The sequence below is a fragment of the Nipponia nippon genome, unplaced genomic scaffold (genome assembly GCF_047370975.1).
Source record: "Nipponia nippon isolate SJK-2023a ecotype South Korea unplaced genomic scaffold, ASM4737097v1 scaffold_22, whole genome shotgun sequence".
Lineage (NCBI taxonomy): Eukaryota > Metazoa > Chordata > Aves > Pelecaniformes > Threskiornithidae > Nipponia > Nipponia nippon.
This window is the reverse complement of record NW_028262339.1, coordinates 245,308-271,269: the sequence shown is the minus strand read 5'-3', so window position 1 is coordinate 271,269 and position 25,962 is coordinate 245,308. Positions and strand designations below refer to the sequence as shown.

General features: G+C 49.9%; 1 protein-coding gene across 1 annotated transcript in view; it reads left to right on the top strand.

Annotated features, from left to right (window-relative positions):
- ZBTB7C (zinc finger and BTB domain containing 7C) overlaps positions 1 to 25,962 on the top strand; it is a 178,472-nt gene that overhangs the window by 599 nt on the left and 151,911 nt on the right. The gene's annotated exons all lie outside the window — the stretch shown is intronic.

Genomic DNA, 25,962 nt, shown 5'->3' with positions numbered 1-25,962 from the left:
GCATCACGCAGAGGCAGAACCGCTGTCACCGTCACTCCTGGCTTCCAGGTCTGCTATTTCCCCCCTTTCTTTTTGTTGAATAATAATTATTAATAATTTTTTGTTGATTAATAATTATTAATAATTTTTTTGAAATTTTTTTTTTTTGTATTGTGGCAAAACTTTTGCTGGAGTTGCTGCTGCCTGTGGTACCTTGTGCTGCAGCCGACGTGATCCTGAGCGCTGCCAAGCGCACACTGACTTATAGGATCAGCTTTTACTTGTAATTAAGGATAAGATGTGGGGGGTGACCCCATCACAGCCCATCCCTTCTCCTCTGCACCTTGCACCGAGGCAGGGACCCAGTGGCTCAGGACCCCCCTGGTGCTGGGGAGTCTTTGGTGGGTTTTTATTCCGGTTATTTATCCGGCTGCTGCCTGAGCCCATGTAAACTCGGAGGTGGTTGCGGCTTGTGCACGGGGTTAGGGTGGCAGCTCGGGCGAGGTGTTGTCCCCACTGATGCTGAAGGGCTTCACACTGTATCACCCTGCCACTTAGGTTTGCCTGGCGCAGGATCCCTCCCCGAATAATCCTGTGTCCTGCCTCTCCAGCAGCGGTACCGAGCCTCGGCGATGCGGTACATCTGCTGGTGTATTCTCCCACTGCGGGCAGGAGCGGGGCTGGCTGCCCTCTGAGGGGGCTGCTTGGAGGAGGGGGACCTGAGGGTCTGCTTGTGTGCCCCTGGCCGTGGTGCCCAGGGGACCAGTGGGCCTGGTGGTGAGCATTCCTGGGATGGGCTCAGCCTGGGTGTGGGGAATGTGGGGCAAGAATCCCTGGGACGTGCTCAGCGTGGAGCGAGCATCCCCGGGATGCACTCAGCCCGGGTGTGGGGAGCATGGGGTGAGCATCCCAGCCAGCGTGGGTGCTTTGCCACCTCCTGCGCTGCTGGCAGCCGTCCTAGCATCCCCAAAGGTCCCCGCTGTCCCCCGGCCGCACATGGTGTGCAGCAGGAGGGGGAGCTCGCACCGTGCGGACTAAACAGGACGGCGAGCTGTGCGGGACAGGGGACAGGCCCAGCCTGTGCAGGGTCCCGGAAGCCCCCCTCTGCCCCGGGCAAGGGGAACCCCCTCCTCTGAACCCCCCTTTCCGCCAGCCCTCGCCGCAGCTCCGGCGGTGAATTTCCTCCGAGCCCTCCTACCCGTATTGTGCTATTGATTGCTGAGCTGAACTTCCTCCTGAAATCATTAAAGCTTAAAAAATTGATGGCACAACAGAGCCCTTTATTAGCTACATAACTTTTCTGGCTTGCTTTCTTTCTTCTTCTTTTTTTTTTTTTTTTTTTTTTAATCAACACAAAAGGGCAGAGCCTGAGCTCAGATTTGTGTCTTGTGTCCGGTTTCCCGCGAGAGCCAGGCAGCATGCCCTCCTCCACCCCAGTTACTCATCAGCACAGCCATGCTGGGCTATTTAATAGGAAAAAAGGCAAAGAAGGAATCAATGTGTGCAGGTTTTTTCTTTTCTTTTAACCTCAGCCTCCTTTCTTTGCAGCCTGCAGATAGGTCTATTTATTTCTGCTCTTATAAATAAAAATATTTGAATGGGGACTGTAATATTTTATTCCCTGTCATGCCCATCCTTTGGTCTAACGGCAACTGAGTTCTTGCTCGGTATTAACTTACCATTTTAGTAACAATTGAGTTTTCCTGAAGGGAATCCCTCCGGGCTGGCCATTACCGTGTCATTGTATAACACAGCAGAAAGATGGATTACCTAGATGGATCTCCTCCAGCGTGACTTCTCCAAGTGACAGACTTCAGCTAATTCATCCCTGCTCCCATTGCAATCGTCACCCATTGGGGTGGGTTTTATAGCTTCTAGGAAATATTTGCAGTATCTCCTGGCATGCAGTTGTAAATGCAGGCGCTGATTTTCCAGGGGGACTGTTGGCAGCATCCTGCTTCATGCAAAGCCCCAGCTCCTGGAGTCAAGTCAACCCCTATGAGTTCTCCTTTAGCGGAGAAATATGAAGTTTTTACTTTTTTTGGTTATTCAGAGAGGTTTTGAAGTGTGCTTGAGTGCGTCTGGAAAGATAAGAAAGAAGGAGGCAAAAAAAATGTACATTTATATATGTGTGTGTGTACGGGAATAAAATAAATCACGCTATTTTGAAGCCAGTATAACATTTTGTGCAAGGATCCCTTAGCGGTCCTGTGCCGGAGCAGGGACCGAAAGTCACGTAGAGGGGACACTGCCTTGCTGCGTGGCCTTGGGCCAGTCATTTATCTTCTCTGCTGCAGTGTCGGTATCTCAGGAGCCTGGCTGCCGGCGCTGCCTGCGTTTTCTGCTAGCCCTGTCTCAATGCTGCATGCTATCCCCCTCCTCCTCACCATAATTTTCATGTGGCTCTTGCACCCCGTTATTTTTAGGGTGCTGCATCAGGGTGGAAACCCTTGGGTGCAAAGCATGCCCCCCAAATGCTTCCTTCCTAGGACAGGAGCAATAGGTGCATCCCTCCGTGCTCCCTGTTTTTCAGAACATCAGCTTGGTTCTGGGTAATGCTGACCGCCCTGCATGCCCCCCGTTTGTCATCACTACAGAATATTGCACACTACTGCCAAAAATGGTGAAGCTATAAAACAAGAATAGCTCAGAGGGGTTTATATTTGCAGATGACACCAAGCTGAGTGGTACAGTCGACACGCCTGAGGGACAGGATGCCATCCAGAGGGACCTGGACAGGCTGGAGAAGTGGGCCTGTGTGAACCTCATGAGGTTCAACAAGGCCAAGTGCAAGGTCCTGCACCTGGGTCGGGGCAATCCCCAGTATCAGTACAGGCTGGGGGATGAAGGGATTGAGAGCAGCCCTGCAGAGAAGGACTTGGGGGTACTGATAGATGAAAAGCTGGACATGAGCCGGCAATGTGCTCTCGCAGCCCAGAAAGCCAACTGTATCCTGGGCAGCATCAAAAGAAGCATGGCCAGCAGGTCGAGGGAGGTGATTCTCCCCCTCTACTCTGCTCTGGTGAGACCCCACCTGGAGTCCTGTGTCCAGCTCTGGGGTCCTCAGCACAGGAAGGACATGGACCTGTTGGAGCAGATCCAGAGGAGGCCACAAAACTGATCAGAGGGATGGAACACCTCTGCTATGAGGAAAGGCTGAGAGAGTTGGGGTTGTTCAGCCTGGAGAAGAGAAGGCTGCGGGGAGACCTTATTCTGGCCTTTCAGTACTTAAAGGGGGCTTAGAAGAAAGATGGGGACAGACTTTTTAGTAGGGCCTGTAGTAACAGGACAAGGAGTAATGGTTTTAAACTAAAGGAGGGTAGATTCAGACTAGATATAAGGAAGAAATGTTTTACGATGAGGGTGGTGAAATAGTGGAATGGGTTGCCCAGAGAGGTGGTAGGTGCCCCATCCCTGGAAACATTCAAGGTCAGGTTGGACGGGGCTCTGAGCAACCTGATCTAGTTGCAGATGTCCCTGCTCATTGCAGGGGTGGTGAACTTTCTTATAAGCCCCCTTTAAGTACTGAAAGGCTGCAATAAGGTCTCTCTGGAGCCTTCTCTTCTCCAGGCTGAACAAGCCCAGCTCTCTCAGCCTGTCCTCATAGGAGAGGTGTTCCATCCCTCTGATCATTTTTGTGGCCCTCCTCTGGACCCGCTCCAACAGGTCCATGTCTGTCCTGTGCTGGGGACCCCAGAGCTGGACGCAGGACTCCAGGTGGGGTATCACCAGAGCAGAGTAGAGGGGCAATTATGCCGTATCGAAAGAGTCTGAGTTTGCCCTGACCGGGGCTTTGCAATTTCCAGAACCAGGTGCCTGAAGACATATTTAGGCATCTAAATCTGTGTGAAGCCCTTCTCCTTCCTGGCTCACCCAGAGCATTCCTGCTGTCCCAGCCGCTGTCCCACCGCAGTGGCATGCTCTCCTCAGCAGTGAGGACTCTGCATTCTCTTCTCCTGCCACGCTCCAGAAGCTTATACGATTTTTTTGGCGCTTTTCCCTGAAGTCATTATTCTGGGTAATATGGTTTGTTTGTTTATGCTTTTTGGTTTTAATCATACTTTTTTTTTTTTTAATTTGTGTCTGGAAAGCTCCAGGGCTTCCTTTCCCCTCCCCGCTCCCAGATGGTAGCCTATAAAAAAAAAAGGAAATATTAGAATAAAAAAGGAAATAGTTCGGTTTTGTAATGAATGAAGTTTGGCTTTTCCAGAGAGGATGTGGGAGAGAAAAAGGCGGGGGGGGGAAAGTGGCAGGTGCGTTTGCAGGGAAGGGTGTGCTCTGCCGTGTATTTTAAGCTCTGCTGGGTCTGTGCCACTCGCTTTACAGCGCTCTGGTGAAAAGGGATCTGGGTCTCGCTGTGCTTTTAATCTCACCGTGACCAGCTTGAAGAAACAACCCTCCCCGGTCTTATGAATCTGTTTCATTTATTTAATTAGATCTTAGTTCTCCGTGGTCATCGTTGGGAGGAGGTACGTTGGCTTATTTACCTAAGCTGGTTGGTCTGAAAGGGTTTGCATTTTTTTTTGGAGGAGGAGGAAGGAGGAGGCGGGTGGGGAGCGGTGGGGCTTGCCAGGCTGCTGGTTTCCTCTTCAGTGGATCTCCAGGAGCAAAGGGAGTTGTTATAAGAGCGGGGCTCAGAAGAAAGACTTCAAAGGGTGAGATGACGCTGCCTGTTCCTGGTCGCAAGGAGAACCGGGAGCCAGCTCTGCCTCCGTTGCAGATGGTGGTGCAATTCCCAGGACCAGGCTCTTGGCACACCCCAGTGGGAGGTCCAGTTGGGACCTCAGTTGGGCACACAGTTGGGAGGTCCAGCCCATCCTGGTGACACCTTGGATGCTGTGGCTCGGGGTGGCAGCAGCTTGCTGTTACCCGTGGCCGTGGTGGTTGTCCACACTCATGGTCCTTCATGCAGTGGGACAAACATCTGGCACAGGTAGAGGAGGTGACACAGGGCCTGGCCACAGATGTGGAGTTAGCCCAAATCCTCATGGGTGCATGTGGGCCACATCAGCCTGCTTTTGGGCATCATGTTGGCTTCATCAAGGTCAAGCGTGTTGGAGGTCCGCACCTTGCCAGACCAGAGCTGGGATATTGCAAATCCACCCACTGCTTCTGCATGGCTCACCAGCAGCAGGGCTTGCACGCTGCCTCGGGGCACAGAGAAGAGGAGTGGTATGGGCTGATAGCATCTCATCTTGCCGTCTATACAAACCAGTGCTGGAGCACGTGCTGGGTGTGCTTGTCGTTCCTACAGGGAAGCAGGTCTCTGGGGCAGGTAGGGAAGCTGTCCCAGGTAGTATAGCTTTATCTGAGTCTGGCTTCGCAGAGAAATGAGCTGATGGCCTTTAGTTGCTCTTGTCATGACTAGGTGTTTTGGTGGGACACGCATCTCAGTATGAAAGGTCTGTCAGAGACTCCTTGCTCTGCCTGAGATGGGGCTTCTGTGGTCCTCTTCTGGTTAAATGCTTAGATGGGTGCTCTGGGGACTGGGGTTCTCCTTCTGTTCATTTTACTGGGGTTTTCCTTGGGATTTGGGGACATCATCTGGTTCCACCTCCTGTCCCCACCTATGAAACACCAGCCGTGATGCTTCCTTTTCTCCTGTGTGGTCTATAGAGCCAGCGCTGTCTTTTGCTGCTGCTGTCAGGCTGCATATCGATAGCATGGCCTCAGTCATGGTTGGCACCTGAATGAATTACTGCAATACAAATAAATAAGAAAAAAAAAATAGTATTTGCAAGAGCGACGGCTTGGAGATCTAACGTTTATGCAGGGCCATTCATCAGAAATGACACCCAAATGTTCTATAAACTCTCACATGTACATAAAGCATCGCTCCCAGGCTTCAAGACAGCATCAACTGTTTAATATCAAAACTACACCAGGGTTCAGGACCCGAAATGAAGAAGTACTGCCTTCACTTGGAACTGCAGGGAAAATTTGGGTCCACAAATAGGGTGAACCCTATCGGAAACTGTCCAGGACACCTCCTATGAACATGATGTGAACATTTTATTTATGTCTTCCAGTAGGGAAAACCAGCAGCTTCATGGCTTATCTGAAAATTGTCACTTCTGCCAGCCAAGCACCCCCAAGAGGAACATGGGTCCTTTTAGGTTGTGGGGTGAACGATGCCCTAGAAAGTCCTAAGTAACCTCACAGAGTACTGATTTGCTGAGAAAAGTGGTGTCTCCCAGCCTGTTGTGGTTACTTCTTGCAGATTTCGGGTCTAGTGCAGATGAGATTCACCAGTCTGCAAGATGGCCTTTGGCCCTGTAGGACCTCTTGGGCTCTGTTCCTGGTGGAAGGGGCCTTTCCAATGCTATCTGAACCTTCTCATTGCATCATTTTTAACAACACGCAGCAGAGGAGGAGGTTGGGAGGGAGGAGAAAAGTTTACTTCTTGCCCTCTTTTTTCAGTTTAATCCAAAAATTATTTATTTTTTTATTTATTGGCTCAGGCCTTCTTTCTCCAGGCTTTGCCTAGCGTAAGACCTGAAGATTTGCATGCTTGATCAAATCTGATGGGAGTAACCAAATCAGCATTAGCAAATGTATGGACCTCAAGCTAATTGGCAGGTGGTAAACTCCATGACTGCAATGAAGATGAGCCCTTCTGTAGAGCATGTTGTACCTTGGCACAGGGACACGAGTAAGAAGCCATTGGCAACTTTTAAATATAAATCCCTTTGGGGGATTTATTTTTAGGTTGCCTTGCTCTGTGATGAACACACGATCAAAGTAAAACCAGAAAAGGGTGGGCAGGAGCGCAGTGACCTCAGCTAGGTCAGCAACGAGCTTGAAGTTAAAGTCCAGAAGATTCACCAAAATTGGTGACTGTTTGCAGCTTGAGAATTAAGTTCCAGAAGTCAATCATGGTAACACCGAGAGGGATGTGAGAGAAAACATTCAAGGTATTCATTGTTGCTTTTAAGCATCTTGATTGTCAATTAAATAGAGGAGAAGAGAAACATGACTGATGATAGTCGCTGAAGTTGCTCAGCAGGGATTTGCAGGCAGCGTTGTTATTGCATTGCTGTCTGCTGGCAGTGCTCCACTTGTCAGCCTTGCCTTTATAAACTGTCCTTTTTTGAATGTTTGCAGCTTGGAGTTTATTTTTGGGGCTGAAATTTGATATTGGGGACCTTGGTCTTCTCTTCAGCCCAAAGGCACCAGGCATTGGTGCGGACCTGGTGTTGGTTGGTGCCCTGGATTGACTAAATTAATTCCTAATATTCTGGTTTAGCACCTTTTTTCTTTTCCCCAAGAAGACAAACACTTCTTGGCCAGCCTGTTGAGAAGCATAAAGATGCCATGTGAAATTGTAAGCGGGAAACAAGCAGCAGGGTTTCTTTAACGATCACCATTTCAAAAGATAAGGCTATAAATGACCCCTTTGATACTGTGCAATTAATATGACGATGCAGGAATTTACTGGGTTCAGGTTGTAAATTTAAAGTGACCAATACTAATAACAGGCTTCACAAAATAAACATCAACTTGTAAATTAATTTAGTGTCAGTTTACAAGTAACTCATTGTATGATTCCTCTTCAAAATATGAAAAAGAGGGTGTTAACCTCATTTTTTGTGACGTTGATACAACTTGAGTATCCCACTTCAGCAGCTTTGTCTGTACGTGTGCGTACATACTCCTGCAGCATCGCCTGTGTTATTTTTTGATGCCTTTTTTTATGTCTTCTATTATGGACCGAGCTCGCAACACTTCTAAGTGTGAGTGATTTTATTCGCCTGGCTAAGCCATTGATTTCAGGAGCAGACCTTCTCCGGGGCTGTGCATGCGGGGTTATTTTAAGACCGTTATCTTTATCAGGTTTTGAATTGTAAAGAAATGCCTGGCCATCCTTGTAAAATACCTGTTTGTTCTTGGTTTGAGCATGCAATCCCAGCTGAAAGCAAGAGGTAGAAAAACTATCACATTAAAACACAGCATGTTTTAAACGTTCATCGGTCTAGGGAGAAGCAGGGAGGAGGAGGAGGATGTCTTCACAGCAGTTGCTGATGTAGCTTCGGAGCTGACCTTATTTATACCAACAGCTAACTGCAGACCTGGGACTTCTTTAGACACATCACAGCCCTGGCTGTGGATGAGCTTACAGTGGTGGCATCTTGGGGCTGGTGATGCTGAGGTGCTTTTCACACCGTGATCCGCATTGGACCCAGACCACTTCCCCGGGATGTGCTTGCTGCAGAGCTGGGAAAAAAAAACAAACATGCAATATTGGAGCTATTTGTCCTGTGGCCAAGCTGAACTGCAGGATCGCTTGGTTTTTGGGGGGTGGAATAGAGGAAAAAGGCACTTATAATTTTGAAACAGGAGCGATTGGGGAGGATGCTGCTGTGCCAAGTGCTGAGCCTCCCTTCCTCGAGCAGCTGTGGATGAGTGTGCCATTGGGATGCTCCTCTTCTGGGAGGTGTAGCTCAAAGGCAGGCGAAGGCGTTAAAAAGAAATAAATAAATCACATCCCCCCGCCAAAAAAAAAATCAGAGGAGGAAATTAAAATCACTTTCCAGTCTTGAGCAAGTTTCCTCTGTTTTGGCAAGAGCTGGCACAGAATCAGAGGGGAAATCTGCTGTAACTTTCCATTGCTGCTGCCCAGAGGTGCCAGATAAAAGGGACCCAGGTGTGGGGAGCAAGGGTAGGGGATTGGGGTGCTGGTGGCAGGATTTTTGGGATATAATGCTCCCCTTCACCCCACCCTGCATGAGGTGGTGATGCCTTCCTTGGCGAGATGAGTAGGGGCACCTTCACAGGTGGTCCTGCTGCATGACTGTCCTTCATGAGATGGACCTCGGGGGCCTGATTTCGGGTGGAGGAGCGGCCGGTGGGTGTGGGGGGGTTAACCACCGTGCGGTGTCGAGCCTCCTCTCCCCCACCTCACCTGGTGGTCTCCCTGCCGCTGCAATTTTGGCCCTGGTCCCTATTGTCTGTCACCGGTGCCTCCTAGTTGCTTGGCAACCCTGGTGCTGTCAATGGGACTTAGTCATTCCCCGGTGCTCCTGTCCTCCTCCTCCTCAGGAATAGGAAAATGCTGCACAGCCAAGGGGGTCCGGCATGGTCACACTCCCCTGTTGGCCCCTGGTTTCCCCAAAATGGGTGTCACGGCTTGCTGGGCTCCTCTCTCCGTGATGAACTCCAGTCACCAGAGGCCAAGAAGCTCTGCCTGGAAGAGTGGCTGCTTGTCGTTGGGGTTCCCAGCCCCAGGAGAGGACCTGGGGAAGCGTGAGGAGCAGGGTCGAGCCCACTCTCCTGCTCTGTTACCTCAAATCCCTGCAGCCCACCTGGTCCCACAGGGATGGCTTGAAACCAGGCTTGTTGGGAGGCTTTTTTCCTTCATTATTTCTTCCCTGGCTGGGCTCTGCCAGGTTGCATCTAGAGGAGTTTGAAGAAACGTTCTGCCTCCAAGTCGGTGAGGGTGGCTGGTCCTCCCCGATACCCTCTCAGTTCTCAGTGCACGTGTGCTGTGGATGAGTACTAAAAGCATTTCCATTGCACCTTTTAACTGGATGTGCCAAATGTTGTATAAACTTCCAGGCAGGCTGCCGACATGCTTGTGTAGGGATGGGATGGGTTCTCCATCATCTTTAGTTCAGGATCGGGTGTCTTCCTGAAAAACGTGCTTTAGCTCCAGTGTCACACGTGGCCCTTATGAGGCTCTGCTCTTTGGGTTGAGGTGAGGTTAGGTCATCTCAGAGGTCCCTTATAGATAAAATCCTGTGAATTAGTTGAAAGCTGTTTGGGATCAGTGAATGTTTTTAGCCCGTACTTGTGATGGAAGCCCACAGAGGAGCTGGAGGATGATCTTGAGGCTGGGAGCAGAACTTGGAGACAGCCCATCAGCTGGACCACTTATCAAACCAGGACATCGCTCCCTGATGAGGCCTGAATTTAGAAATGGCATGCATGCAAGAAGGGAATCTAATTGGCCAATTGCATACTAATTCATAGTAATTACACATGCAAATTAGCTGCATAATTTTGCATTCATTTTGTGCAGGCATTTATGCGCAGCGTTTCCTGCAAAATGCTGGGATGGTTTTGTGCCAGCTGTGGTCCTGGATGGGGACATGCTGGTGATCCTGGTGGCAGGAGAGATCAAGGGTGTGACATGCTCAGGCATGAGAAGGAATCCATTTTTCCATGGGATTTCCAGAGCTGCGTGCTTCCCTGCCCCTGGAAAACTGCTTCACCTTCAGCTCGGTTCATTTGATGGTTGTGGGGGAGCGCAGACATGCAGGAGGGGCATCCCTGTTCCAGGAGATGCTGCTTATTTTCTTTTTTTCATATAAAAAAAAGAATTCTTTCATTCTTTCTTTTCATATAAAAATAAATGAACTAATGACCAAAGGGGCTTTTTTATTTTGTTCTTTAGAAAGCACTTAGACTTTTTAATCTTTGCCGAGTGTGTCATGGCTGGAATCTGCATAGACCTGTGCCTGCTTCATTCCTGCCTGCTTTGCCTGTCTGAAGAAGTCACATTAGATGCGGTTTGCTGCCTCTGCTATCCAGAACCACCGTTATTGCTTCACGCTCCAGAGCCTGATCTGGGATGTAAATCTCAAGTCTCTGTTTTGCCTTTCAGTTCATTGCATCCCGAAGCTTGTGCCTTTACAAGGGCTGTCCTAATGATCTCCAAAAATGTTTCCTAATCTCTGTCTCCATCTGTCTACTTAATAGCTGTGTGTATTGATGGTGGGCAATGAAGATGTTTTGATATTCATCTAGCATGTCCAGGTTACCATGTAAGGAGGAACATCAGGGTTTTCTTTGGCAGGCAGTCCCAAATAAACACCAAGAACATTTTTAGCCACATCACACCACCATATATTAGGTATATGTTGCAGTTTGGTTTATGTTTTACATATATTACAGGTATACTTCGGGAATGCAGGTTGCTTGGTCATATTTAGAGCGTATCTATGGGGGTTTCAGGAGGAATGGGAAGCAGTTCATCTGCACCTCCTCTAAAATAATCTAAAAATGGAGTGCTGTATGTAATAGAGCTGTAGTTGTGATTTTTTTACGATCATCTCTGTTGGAGCCCAGTATGCCTGGAAACTATAAAATAAAAAGTAGTCCCAGTTTTCCACGGCTGCAAATCGCCCATGTTCTTTTCACATGTTGCAACAATTTGTACTTTAAAGGCACCATTTTAGTAAAGCTTTATATTGCATCTCCTGCATTTTAGACTTACATAGTTTTGCAAGAGATAATTGCTTGTTTGAGAGACAAAAAGCTAATTTTGCCTAGGGCTCTATTCTTTTTCGTAACAAAGTTGATCCTCGTTGGGAAGCATCTTGCAAGTAGTGAGTGTTTGGATGAGTCTGGAGGGGAGCGAATGGGTGGACGACGTGCAGGTGTGGCTTGTCAAAAAAAACACAAACCATTTTTCTGCTGCGCTGGATACCACTGCTGAACACCTTTTCCTTGTGTGCTCTGCTTCATTTGATGCTCCAACGTGAGCTCCTGGGGATGGGGACATCTTTGTGGGTTTTGGTAACTCCCATGGTGGGTTCAGCATGCAATGTGCGTCCCCAAAATATTTGCAGTTGCACTTCTCTTTTGCTCTTAAGCTATTTTTGTTAGTATTAGGGGTTGGTTTTATGTGGTTCCAAATATGCAAACGTTCAGACAGGGCAATCTGAAGCAGGCGGCTCCACGCAGCCTTTCAGTGCTTCCCCAGGGCTCCCTGCATTGCACTGGCCCTGGGGCTGGTGGTGCCTTGGGTGGCTGAGGTGGCTGATGAGTGTCTGGTGACTCAGGTCCCGGGGGACACCCAGATGACTGAGATGACCCAGAGGGCTAAATCTTCTCCCCTTGCTGTTCCCCGTGCTCAGGGATGTCCTCTCCTGCTCCACCATCTTGGCCACCTCTCCATCACATCGGCCTTGTGCTGTGGAGCTTCCGCAGAGTCCACCGCCAGGATGATCCTCTCCCCAGCTGCCCATGGGGTCTCCTCCTCCCTCCCCATAGCCAAAGCTCACCTCCAGGTCAGATCCTTCAACAGCTGAGCAAGAGGAGGCTCTGCTGCAGGCACGGCAGGTTGGCTGGCCAGCTACATGTATAGGTTATCAATAATAATTCATTAGGAACGTAAAGGAGGTGGCATATCTGCATGAAGCAGCTTTTCTCCACGGATGAGGGAATGATGCTGGCGGGAGGATTGTGGTAGTTGGCTTTGGTGTGCGATTGGGTTTGGGAAGGGGGCTGTGCCGGTGCCCCTGCTTGCTGCTGTTTTCTGGAGGGACAGTGGTCAGGTTTTGCTCTTCGTTGGAGCTGGAGATGCTCGAGATGAGTCTTCAGGGAGGGCAAAAGGAAAAGGGAATCCTCCTTAATCCAGGCTGAGCACTGCAGAGCCCCATGGGGGAGGTTTGCAGCCCCTCTCGGTTGAGATCTGATCCACATGGAAGTGGCAGACCTTCCATCTTTACCTGGGGTTCACTTCGCTGAGACATACTCAGTAAGGTGACCTTGTGCAGGCTGAGACGCCTGCACCCTTTCTGACTATTCTGCCTCTAGTCTTGGTTCGCAAAAGGGCTGTAGTTCACTGAGGCTCAGCCAGACCTGACACAGGCACCAAAAGCAATCCCCAAGCCACATGCTTGCTCCCAGCCCACCCTCCACTTTGCCGGTGGAGGTGGGGGCAGTGGCAGGCTTGCGCATGAACCCTGCAGAAACAGATGCAATGGAAAAAAGCCAGACCATTTCCATCACGCAACCCACTGCCCAGTTTTGCAAAGCTCACAGCCTTCCAGTTTATATTAAACTAAGGGTGGGGTTGGAGATCTGGCTTTATTTTTTGTCATTCTGATGTGAAAATTTAAAAGCCCTTATTTGAAAGAGGAGCAAAGGTGGAAGCTTTGGGTTTCAGGAGGTGCCCGGTTTTAGGTGTACCTGCAGGGCGTCTTGCTCTCCTGCAGGCATCCTCCATGATCAGGAAAGGTTGCTCGGGCATAGCATTGCTGTAGTTATCGCGGCTCCCGTGGATGTAGCCGTATTAGCTGGAGTCCTGTTAACAGGGAGCTGCCACCGTGCGAGGTAGCCATGCATAGCTGTACGCGTCCCCAGATTGCTGGGTGGCTCTGAGACCTGGGGATGGGATGTGGGTCAGTGGGATGCAAGAGTGTGGTCTCTCTTTTCTGCAAGATGGAGGGAGAGCCCCATCCTGTGTCAAGGAGCTGAGATAAAAATGCCTTAAAGAGGAGCAAGCTCTGACATGCGAAAGAAGAAAAATGTGATTTAGACGTGTCTGCTGCAATTGATAATTTTTTCTTTGCAGCTTCTAGCACTGAGGGCGCCAGCCAGTCCAGGGGTGGGCAGAGGGTTTTATGGCTGGAGAAGGCAGAGGAGCACTGGTATCTGTAGAGGGAGAGCAGACCTTGAGCTGGGCTCAGCACTGCTTTGGGCTGAAGGGATGCTGTGATGTTTGGCACCAGCTGAAGATGGACTTTTTAGACTAGTTATCCTCAGGGTATTCAGGCCCCTGAGCTGGGAGATGGAGATAGGAAGCAGAATAAAGCCCCAATAATCGAAGAGGTAACAGTTAGCAACCTGCTCCTCCACCTGGATGCCCACAAGTCTATGGGGCCAGATGGGATCCACCCGAGGATACTGAGGGAACTGGTAGAAGTGCTCGCCAAGCCACTTTCCATCATTTACCAGCAGTCCTGGTCAACCGGGGAGGTCCCAGCTGACTGGAAGTTAGCAAACGTGACGCCCCTCTACAAGAAGGGTCGGAAGGAGGATCCGGGGAACTACAGGCCTGTCAGCCTGACCTCGGTGCTGGGGAAGGTTATGGAGCAGATCATCTTGAGCGCCATCATGCAGCACGTGTGGGACAACCAGGGGATCAGGCCCAGCCAGCGTGGGTTCATGAAGGGAAGGTCCTGCTTGACCAACCTGATCTCCTTCTATGACAAGGTGACCTGCTTGGTGGATGAGGGGAAGGCTGTGGATGTTGTCTACTTGGACTTTAGTAAGGCCTTTGACACTGTCTCCCACAGCATTCTCCTGGAGAAGCTGGCTGCTCACGGCTTGGATAAGTGCACTCTCCGCTGGGTAAAAAACTGGCTGAATGGCTGAGCTCAGAGAGTGGTGGTGAATGGAGTCAAATCCAGTTGGCAGCCAGTCACGAGTGGTGTTCCCCAGGGCTCAGTATTGGGACCAGTTCTGTTCAATATCTTCATTGATGATCTGGATGAGGGGATGGAGTGCACCCTCAGTAAGTTTGCAGATGACACCAAGTTGGGTGGAAGTGTTGATCTGCCTGAAGGTAGGAAGGCCCTACAGAGGGATCTGGACAGGCTGGATCGATGGGCCGGGGCCAACTGCATGAGATTCAACAAGGCTAAGTGCTGGGTCCTGCCCTTGGGTCACAACAACTCTATGCAATGCTACAGGCTGGGGGACGAGTGGCTGGAGAGCTGCCTGGCAGAAAAGGACCTGGGGGTGCTGGTTGACAGCTGCCTGAACATGAGCCAGCAGTGTGCCCAGGTGGCCAAGAAGGCCAATGGCATCCTGGCCTGTATCAGGAATAGTGTGGTCAGCAGGACTAGGGAGGTGATAGTGCCCCTGTATTCGGCCCTGGTGAGGCTGCACCTCGAGTACTGTGTTCAGTTTTGGGCCCCTCACTACAAGAAAGACATTGAGATGGAGGAGCATGTCCAAAGAAGGGCAACAAAGTTGGTGAAGGGTCTAGAGCACAAGTCTTATGAGGAGCAGCTGAGGGAGGTGGGGTTGGTTAGTTTGGAGAAGAGGAGGCTGAGGGGAGACCTTATTGCTCTCTACAACTCCCTGAAAGGAGGTGGGGGTTGGTCTCTTCTCCCAGGTAGCAAGCAACAGGACGAGAGGAAATGGGCTCAAGTTGTGCCTGGGGAGATTTAGATTGGATATTAGGAAAAATTTCTTCACGGAGAGAGTGGTTAGGCATTGGAACAGACTGCCCAGGGAAGTGGTGCAATGACAGTCCCTGGAAGTATTCAAAAAAATGTGTGAATGTGGTGCTTAGGGACATGGTTTAGAGGTGGACCAGGCAGTTAGGTTAACAGTTAGACTCGATGATCTCAGAGGTCTTTTCCAACCTTAATGATCCTATGATTCTATGACTTGGTGGCTTCCCTTCTGTGCCCAGTACTTGGCAGGGTGTGCTCATGGTCTTGGACAAAGCCTGGGAAGCAGTGATCGGTTCTGTCTTCTAGGTCTGGGCAGCTCTGCTCACCCAGGAGGTCCCATGCATGGGGAGAGTGCCCTGGATGGGGGTGCCCTGTGTCTCCAGGCAAAACCAAATGTCTGCGTGCAGCTCTTTCTGCACCCTGGTGTCTTTTCTCCACTATAAGCTTTGAGTACCTGGACAGAGGCTGGACCAAGCCTTGGATGGCAACTAAATTTAAGCAGGAGATTTTTGAGTCGCAGTGTGATGAGTAGAGAGCCAGGGAGTCATCCTAGGCTCAGCAGAGACCTTTTCACCCTGTTCAGCCTAATTGTCCTCGCTGTCCCTCCAACTCCTTCATTAGTACAGAGGAACATCAGTTGGGGTTGCCTTCCTGTCTGATATGGGTGCTTCTGCTGGCAAGTTGACTTTAGGTTATCGGCTTTTTTGAAGTCCTCTTGAAGTCACACCAGAGTGGATCTGTCCCACAATATTCACTCTTCCCTGACTCCTGCACTCCCCAGTCCATCTTTTGGCTTAATCTAGCCTGATGCCTTTTGAATTGCCCATGGGATGTAGGAGGAATGGAACCATAGAATCATAGAATATCCTGAGTTGGAAGGGACCCACAAGGATCATCGAGTCCCGCTCCTGTTGGACACAAGGAGAACTTGTGTCTATGGACAGTTGTTTAGTTGGGGTTCCTCTGGGGTTTTGTTTTTAATAAGATCTACCATCCAGCAGCAATAGAGATTTTGGGTTCCTTTCAGGGTGGGCTTCTTACCTTAATTTATAAGAAAATGGCATTTGTGCTTTGCTTGTTTTCATTATGCCTGAAGAGAGGAGTGAAACGTGGCCCAGGCATGGAGATAGTTTTGGGTGAGGAATAAAGCGTGAGCTCTGTTACAGAGGAAGATGTGATGGGTGAGATACCAAAACAATAGGAAAAAGAAAGATGTGGGAAGAACGTGTGATACCACGGGATGGGGCTTGAAAGGGTGGTTGGGCATTTGGGAGATGGCTCGTGAGCTGCAGGTGAAGGATCTGACCTGGAGATGGCTGGAGGATGAGCCTCAGCTGTGGGCAGGAGGCAAGGGGATCATCCTGGTGATGGACTCTGGGGAAACCCCACAGCATGGGGTTGATGTGATGGAGGGGTGCCTGAGCTGGAGGAGCAGGAGAGGACATCCCTGCGCATGGGGCACAGCAGAGGTAAGAGTGGACCTCATGGCCAGTGTTGGGGCATTGGAAAACACCATGTTTTCAAGCTTTTCTTTGGAATGATGATAGTGAAAAGTTTTTAAGACTTTATTTTTTGGGTGAGCACAGCTGGGACTCTGCTGTAATCACAGCCCTTTGGGAGACGGGTCTTGGGGAGAACCACCAGCATGGGTACCATGGCTGGTGTGCTTGGTGGCACCTTGCGCAAGGGCAGCGTGAGCAGGGCTGGAGGACGCTGCCTGCTTCTCCCTGCTCACAGCATTTCCCTGGCAGCTTGCTGCACGGAGCAGCAGAGCGGGGCGTTCCTGTGCACTGACTTTGCCAGCCAGCAAAACCCAGCACTGGGTGGCTTTGTGGCCATGATTCGTCGTTAAAAAGCAACAAGCAGGGAGAAACCTGGGGAGCATAAAAGTACAAGCCTGGTGTTAAACCAAACCAGATGCTGCTCAGGCCATGATGCCCCATGGTCCATAGGAGTGAGGACGTGGAGGCAGTCGCCCGTAGCCTGCATGGGGGCAGTGGGGAGGGGAGGGAGCGGCGCAAGCCAGAATAATCCCTTTTTGGGTTTTTTTTTTGGAGCATTTCTGTCTCACCCCAGACTAAAGCAGGATACTGCAGTGTGTCATTTCATCCCTGGCAGCTATTCAGTATGGCACTGTGTGGGCTCCGCCACCCCCTCCCCTGCCCTGGGCACAGATTGCTCCTTGTTCCAGTTGTCTATACTACCCAGGGTTTCCTTTTCAAGTTTTCTCACACCCTTTTATAGCTGTGCAGAAGAAAGCTTTAAAGCCACACAACTAAGGAACCGAGTAGGCAGGAGGGATATCTTTAAAAACTGTGCATGTTTCTCTGCAGAGCCGCGGTGATGGAGATGGGCTGGGTGAGCTCTGGTGCTGCCCTGCACAAAGGCGATCAGGTTCAGCCCTTAAATAAGCTCCTGTCTCATAGCCAAGAGGGCAGCTGCTCATGCATGCTGTGTATCGATGAGTCTTTAAAAATGAGAGCAGCTGCATTTTTAGGTCCCAGTCCAGGCACAGAGGCAGACTGTAAGGACTGGATCCTGAGTGGGATGAATCTGAGCTGGAGAGCACTGGTTGCCCTTGCTGGAGAGCTGGCTCGGTGAGGTGGCCCTGATGGTGAAAGCATCAAATATGGTGGTGTCTCCTACATTTTGGGGATGAGGGAGAAATCCAGATTTCCTGATCCAGGCACAGAATCAGCATTAGGCTGTCCTGCTTTCTGTTTTTCTTGAGCTGATTTGCAGCTCATTTCACCAAGGAACCATCCCATGGGCAGGACCTTTTGCTGTCAGCAGTTTGCTTAGGTGGCAATTAAAACAGGTGACCTAGAGGAAAGCAACAATTCATTACAGCCCTCATTTAGCATGCGATGAAATGCGCCGCATACCTTGTCTTTTGGTCAATAAGTTGTATATTGCACAGAAAAAGTGCACAAGTCAATGTCTTTACATCAAATGAAGGCTTCCTGCAGACTCATTTTTGCTGGAGTCTCTTGGCCTGGATGCCAGATTGCCGCTCAAATGATGGGGAGTGGTATTGTTAAACAGTAACTGGTTACTGAATTATTTAGCTGCACAATTCCTGTAGCAGCAGCACTACCAGTGAACATTGAACTTGCAATTGTCTCAGCTGGGAAACAAATACAGGGTGCTGCAAACTCAGTGGAGCCCGGAGGCAGAATAATTCTGTAGAGGCTGTGCTTTAAAAAGAAGGTTTATGGTTATTTTGTCGATGACTGCCTCATGCAGTGGGAAGTGTATGCTAATCGCTTATTGGCTGCTGCCTTTTAATTTGTAAGCTGAATTCTGCTGCTTTTCTAAGGAAAAGGGAATATTAATCCATTGCAGGTTTCCCAAATTAAAGGCCAGCATCTCCCTGCACCTTCTGAATTCAGCAGTGTTTGCTGCAGATGCAGTTGAGTTGTAACTCATGGGCTCCTGACCTGGGTCCCTGGAGGAGACAGGCTAATTCACAAAGCAACCTAACTTAGCAAACAGAAAACCCCAACCAAAACAGTTGCTATGTCCCCCAAAGCCTTGTTGCAGCAGCTTGCAGCTGGTTGAAGACCACCAGCTCTTTCCACGCACGGTTCGAGACCAGGTGTTGCAGTGGCGATGCTCTTCTTGCACTAACCTAGAGCAGAACCTCACCACCCACAACTCTCTCCCCAGTTTTCAGCTTGGCCATCGCTGAAAGTCCTCTGCCTTTGAGGTGCACCTAGAAAACCCACCAGCAGATACTGTACTGGCAGAAAACCCACTCTCGGTTATATTTGCCTGCAAGTTGCAGCCAGCAGAGCCAGGCAGGAGGCTTTGCACACTGGTGCCTCTTAGTACAAACTCCACCACGAGTGAAGCCCTTCACTTGGAGCAGTTCCAGTTCCTCCCCTGCCAGGCAGTTTCTTCTGTCCCTTTGGTGTCTGTGTGAGTAGGAGTATCTAAGAACTACCTGGTGACTCTTCAGGGTTTGCTTTGAATTGCCCTGTGATCTGGCAGCTTAAACTCTCATTTCTCTCATGTAGGTGCTGCCTGTGTTCTCAATGTGGTGCTCAGGAAGGATGGCATGACCCTGATTCAATGTGTTAGAGGCTCTTCTCTAAATTATTTTGCTTTTGTGGATGGAGGTCGAGTGGGGGGTGGGAAAAGGAGGTGCAGGCTGTTTGCAGGGGCTTGTTCTCAAGCTCCTTGTCCCAGCAGTGCCTGGTGTTTGCTGTGGGATGGGCTGTTCCCTCACCGCTTTGTTATTTGAGTTTGTTTAGCACTGAGGAATTGGGAGGTTCCCCTAATTTAGGGATGGAGGCTGCGATACTGGCCATGGAACACCCCGGAGCAGCAGTGGGTCTCCATGAGCATCCCCAGGGACCAGCAGCTGAAGCTTTCCCATCTCACCATGTAGGCACGACTGCTGGTAGATGCTCTGTTGACTTTTCCAATCACAGTTTGATTATTGCTATTAATCAGTTATTGACTTGCCCCGGTGCCTGGCACACCCAGCACTGGAACAGGGCTCTGCTTTGCTACATGGGGCATAAATATTCTGCTGAAATGTCCCAAAGAGCTGATTTTTCTACTGCCTTGCTCCCATCCGGTCCCACGGCAGGAGGTTTGATGCTCACCAGTCCAGCCCTGCTTTGCTTTTCCTCGCCTTCATGCAATTCTGTTGATGCTGTGTAACCGACAGCAGGATCCAACCCTGTGATTCAGACCTTCCCATAGATGCATAGATTAATCTTCCTAATGGAAGCTGGGCCTGTGACAGCTGTGACTTTCAAACCTCTGTCTGTCTCAGTACCAAATAAACCAGGGAGATCTGGAAGGCTTGTAACTTCCTGAGCAAGTGATATATAAAGCAAAATAGTTATAATTAACTTCAAAGCATGAAACAGTCTGTCTTTCAAGAAAAAAAAAAAATTCCTCCCTAGGCTTGGGTTGAAAATGAGTGGTTTTTGATGTCACATTAGCTGTGCCTTTAAAAAAAAGAAGGTATTTTTTTAATTCTGAATTGTAATAGGTAACTGATAATGAAGTTCTCCCTTTCATAGGAACAGTGTGGTTCTGTCACTGGGGCGAGCTGCTTGAAGCCTGCGTGTTTGGAAACAGGGTGGTGGTTGTGTAAATCAGCATGCGGTCACTTAATTAAACACAATCAAGGCTTTGTGGGTCTCTGAAGACTGCAGCATCGAGCAATGGCCAGAGGGGGCAGCAGGGCTGCTGCTGGTGCAGGGGATGGAGATGGAGCCTTTTGCACAGTTCCTGTATCTATACGTGACCTGCCTTGTAGCTGATAGAGGCGAGCATGGTATGTGTGTATGGAGATCATGGGAAGACCATAAAGAGCTTTAGACCTTGCCCATCTCCCCATATGGATTTTTAGGAGCGCTGCATGGACCCCATGCATGCACCCCAAGCTTGAAGGATCTGGCTGTTGCTTTCCAAGCACCATCTGGCAGCTCCAGCTTTGCTGCCCCACTGTCTCCTTCCTGCACGGAAACGCTGGGTGAGGAGTTTCTTCCGAAACAAACCCCACGTTGGCAAGGCGGCCCCGTCTCCGTTTCATGCATCCTTGCCTTCGGCGTGGGGACGGAGCTTGCATCCCAGGAAAATAATACATATCCAGGAGGCCAAGACAAACATTGTCTGCCTACTTTTTTTTATGACTTCTTGTTCCTCCCAGCCATCAACACTATCCCCTTAATAAAGGACGTTTTGATCTCTGTAGGGGATTTCCTTACTTCTCATGGTTAAAGCTAAGGCAGTTGGCAAGGGGAAGACCTGGAGAGACCGGGGGCTCCTGCTCTCTGCAGCCCTTTTCATGGCAAATTTTAATTTAGATCCTCATTCCAGTTCAGAACTGGGGTTGATGAGCAGGTTTTAAACTGAAAGAGAGTAGATTTAGATTAGATATTAGGAAGAAATTCTTTACTGTGAGGGTGGTAAGACACTGGAACAGGTTGCCCAGAGAAATTGTGAATGCCCCATCCCTCGAAGTGTTCAAGGCCAGGTTGGATGGGGCTTTGAGCAACCTGGTCTAGTAGAAGGTATCCCTGCCCATGGCAGGGGGGTTGGAACCAGATGATCTTTAAGGTCCCTTCCAGCCTGTGATCCTATGAAAAGGACTGTTAGATTTTAGTGGGAAATGTAGGCAGTGCATTTTGATGAAAGGCGAGATGCTCCAGCTGATAGTGATCTCCCCCAGGACTAACCCAGCGGCTGGTCTCATCCTGGTGACTTCAAGTGCAGATGGTGGCCCCCACCACCCCCAGGGCCCTTTGAAAACCCTACCAGGAACATTGGGTAGGTGCAAATAATTCAGTCCAACACTTGGGACAACAGCATTAACACTCTACTTGAAGCCCCAACTCCTGGCATCAGATGCTGGCGTGGGTTGTCTGCTTTGGCTGGTGGAGTGAAGGGGAGAGCAGGACGCACTTCTGCGTTCATGGTTTGAAGGAGAAGCTCATAAACTTGTCTGTCATGCAGACTTAGAGGCAAAGAAGTAATTTGTTTAAGCCATGGGAATTTTTTTTTGGAAACTGCCAGAGGGATTTTGAACCTCCAGGGCTTGCAGTTCCAAGTGTGACAATTAAAAGTTTGGGGTATTTAGTGAACTCTGCATAGCTGTTTTTCCTCTTTCATAGTTCCATCATACCTTCTAATTAATTCCCTTTAATTGCTTATAATTTCCTTTCCTCTTTATTTCTCCCTCTCTATAACTAGTGCTGTCATCCTTTTAGTTTGCCTTTCATGTTGGAGACTCTCTATTTTATTTTGTTTCACTCACATTGTGTCTTGCAGCTATTCCATTCCTGGAAAGCTCTGTCTCCGGAGATAAAATCTAAGTGGATTCAGAGAACCTAAAAGGATCGCATGCTTCATGGCTTTCTCTTTAGTAATATAGGAGATACACAGAACATAATAAAAGATCCATCCTCCTTTGAAAAGGGCCATTTTCCATCACCTGTATTTTTGTGGTACTGTCACGCCATGGATGCTCTTAGTCACCGGTGACAAGATAAAGAGCTTCCCAGTATCTAATGCTGGCGGGTGTCTGAGGCTGAAACGGGCTCTTAGGATGACACACCGTCTGGCTGTATTTTGATTTACTCGCCGCCGCTGCTCTGCCTGCTTTACCCAGCAGCCCCCCCAGATTCCCACTGCTGGGACAGCCGGCATGGGGGCTGGCAGCTTGCTGGCAGCCGTGATCCCTGCCTGGATGGAGGGGATACAGGGAGGATGGCAGGGTGCTGTTTTCAACCAGATAAGGATCTAGCTTGTTATTAAAATTTTGACATTTGTCTCTGATAGCTCTTGGGTTTTATGTGCAGTAAAGGGCACGGTGCATTTTGATTGAGGTACTTTCTAGCCCAGTCAAAAAAACAAAAAATAAAAGCAAGCGAAACTGCTGACAAATGCTCAGAAGAGTCCTAGAGACTTGGATCCAGCCCTTCTTTGCCTCAGTCTTTAATAGTTAGACTAGTTATCCTCAGGGTATTCAGGCCCCTGAGCTGGGAGATGGAGATAGGAAGCAGAATGAAGCCCCAATAATCGAAGAGGTAACAGTTAGCAACCTGCTCCTCCACCTGGATGCCCACAAGTCTATGGGGCCAGATGGGATCCACCCGAGGATACTGAGGGAACTGGTAGAAGTGCTCGCCAAGCCACTTTCCATCATTTACCAGCAGTCCTGGTCAACCGGGGAGGTCCCAGCTGACTGGAAGTTAGCAAACGTGACACCCATCTACAAGAAGGGCCGGAAGGAGGATCTGGGGAACTACAGGCCTGTCAGCCTGACCTCGGTGCTGGGGAAGGTTATGGAGCAGATCATCTTGAGCGCCATCATGCAGCACGTGTGGGACAACCAGGGGATCAGGCCCAGCCAGCGTGGGTTCATGAAGGGAAGGTCCTGCTTGACCAACCTGATCTCCTTCTATGACAAGGTGACCTGCTTGGTGGATGAGGGGAAGGCTGTGGATGTTGTCTACTTGGACTTTAGTAAGGCCTTTGACACTGTCTCCCACAGCATTCTCCTGGAGAAGCTGGCTGCTCACGGCTTGGATAAGTGCACTCTCCGCTGGGTAAAAAACTGGCTGAATGGCTGAGCCCAGAGAGTGGTGGTGAATGGAGTCAAATCCAGTTGGCAGCCAGTCACGAGTAGTGTTCCCCAGGGCTCAGTATTGGGACCAGTTCTGTTCAATATCTTCATTGATGATCTGGATGAGGGGATGGAGTGCACCCTCAGTAAGTTTGCAGATGACACCAAGTTGGGTGGAAGTGTTGATCTGCCTGAAGGTAGGAAGGCCCTACAGAGGGATCTGGACAGGCTGGATCGATGGGCCGGGGCCAACTGCATGAGATTCAACAAGGCTAAGTGCTGGGTCCTGCCCTTGGGTCACAACAACCCCATGCAATGCTACAGGCTGGGGGACGAGTGGCTGGAGAGCTGCCCGGCAGAAAAGGACCTGGGGGTGCTGGTTGACAGCTGCCTGAACATGAGCCAGCAGTGTGCTCAGGTGGCCAAGAAGGCCAATGGCATCCTGGCCTGTATCAGGAATAGTGTGTCCAGCAGGACTAGGGAGGTGATAGTGCCCCTGTATTCGGCCCTGGTGAGGCTGCACCTCGAGTACTGTGTTCAGTTTTGGGCCCCTCACTCCAAGAAGGACATTGAGGTGCTGGAGCGTGTCCAAAGAAAGGCAACAAAGCTGGTGAAGGGTCTAGAGCACAAGTCTTATGAGGAGCAGCTGAGGGAGGTGGGGTTGTTTAGTTTGGAGAAGAGGAGGCTGAGGGGAGACCTTATTGCTCTCTACAACTCCCTGAAAGGAGGTGGGGGTTGGTCTCTTCTCCCAGGTAGCAAGCAACAGGACGAGAGGAAATGGGCTCAAGTTGTGCCTGGGGAGATTTAGATTGGATATTAGGAAAAATTTCTTCACGGAGAGAGTGGTTAGGCATTGGAACAGACTGCCCAGGGAAGTGGTGCAATGACAGTCCCTGGAAGTATTCAAAAAAATGTGTGAATGTGGTGCTTAGGGACATGGTTTAGAGGTGGACCAGGCAGTTAGGTTAAGAGGTTGGACTCTGATCTCAGAGGTCCTTTCCAACCTTAACGATTCTGATTCCTCCCAGCTGCTGAAGGTTTTAAGTTTCCAGTGCTATTTTTTAATTTTCTCCAAGGACTGCGGGAGCAAGCAATGCCCTGAGTACAGAGCTATGTTTCTACTAGGCTATGGTGGTGCTCAGCATCAGGCTCTTTAGCAAAGGTGTTGGCTGGACACCATCTACCCAACAGAGCTAACTGAAGTGGTGGGGGCTTCCTCTGTTCTTTGGAGGAAAAAAATGGCCAGCAGCATCTAATCCCATCTGGAATTGGCCCAATTCCCTACTTTATATTGTAATGCTGGTAAAGCCCTGGAGGAGTTAAAGCTGGGATCACGAGGAGTGTGGCTGGGAGTCAGCTGGGGACTTTGGTGGTGGGGAGTAGAAGGTAGTGCGGAGCAGCAAGGGCTGTCCTGGCTGCTGCAAGTTGGAGATGTGCACCTACGTTAGGGTTGGGTTCTGGGACAGTGTTTCAGAGGCTGGTGGAGAAACTTCTTTGGGCTAATCCAGATGCTGGAACGGAAAGAAACAGCTGAGTTTGGGTGGAAACCATGATAGTGGAGTGAGCAGCGGGAGGAACGCAGTCCTGGGACTTCAGGGTGCCAAGAAGAGTAGTGCTAGATACAAATTCATCTTCTGCCACCAAAAAGGCTGACTCATGCTGCCTTGGAAGTTTAGTATGGATTTTTATTATTATCCTACTAGCAGTCTGAATAGTAGTAGTACTAGTAATTTAGCCTTGCAGGGTCCACAGCCAGTCCTCCCTGAGCCAGTAGCCTGTTCTGGTGGGTAGTCGTCACAGTGAGATGCTGGAGCAGAGCAGGTGGGAGATGTTGAGGGCTGATCCGTGGGCTGCAGGGTCTGGTTTTGGAAAACCTAGCAGGTTGAAGTCCCCTTTTATAGGGTAGTGCAGGGCTGTTTAGGAGGTCTTAGTGAACTGCCTGTCTTTGACAGGGGAGAAGTATTACAGCAAATACTGCTCTGTCCAGGTGGGATCAAGCTATGGCCAGGAGTTGGTGACAGCCAGGTTAGCCCTGGGGCTGTCCCCGCTGTCTAGGAGCCCTGCACTGAAGTGGCTGTGGGCCAGGCAGTCACCAAGATGTAATATTTTGCAATGAGCTGATCTGAGCACTCTGCGCCTTTGCATTTGTGGATGAATCATCTTGGCGAGAGCCGAGAGTCAGTGATCTCTGGAGGCGCTGAGATGGCAGCAGTGCAGGTTGCTGGCAGCCCCAGGCTGAGGGCAGTCGTGGGGGACTCTCCTTGTCCCCATTCTGTCTGGGCATGTCCTTGTGGCTGAAGCTGGGGCTGAGATCAGGGGCGACTGAGGGAGAGCAGCTGGCTGCAGACTTGGCCCCTGGCCCCAAGTGCAGCATCTTTTTCTTGGGATTTTGGGGAATCATAGAATCATAGAATGCTTTGGGATGGAAGGGACCTTTAAAGGTCATCTAGTCCAAACCCCCTGCAAGGAGCAGGGACATCTGCAACTAGATCAGGTTGCTCAGAGCCCCCTCCAACCTGACCCTGAATGTTTCCAGGGATGGGGCATCTACCTGTTCCAGTGTTTCACCACCCTCATCGTAAACAATTTCTTCCTTATATCTAGTCTGAATCTACCTCTTTTAGTTTAAAACCATTACCCCTTGTCCTATTGCTATTGGCCCTGCTAAAAAGTCTGTCCCCATCTTTCTTCTAAGCCCCCTTTAAGTACTGAAAGGCCAGAATAAGGTCTCCCCTCAGCCTTCTCTTCTCCAGGCTGAACAAGCCCAGCTCTCTCAGCCTGTCCTCATAGGAGAGGTGTTCCATCCCTCTGATCATTTTTGATCCCTCCTCTGGACCCGCTCCAACAGGTCCAGGCAGCAGGACCTGGAAATCCTTCTCCAGGGTGTGGTGGGGAGATGCATGTCTCCTCTTCGGCATCTCTGCAAAAAAAGGCATCACAAGAAAGTTTTGGGGAGCCAACCGTGGACTACCACCCATCCAA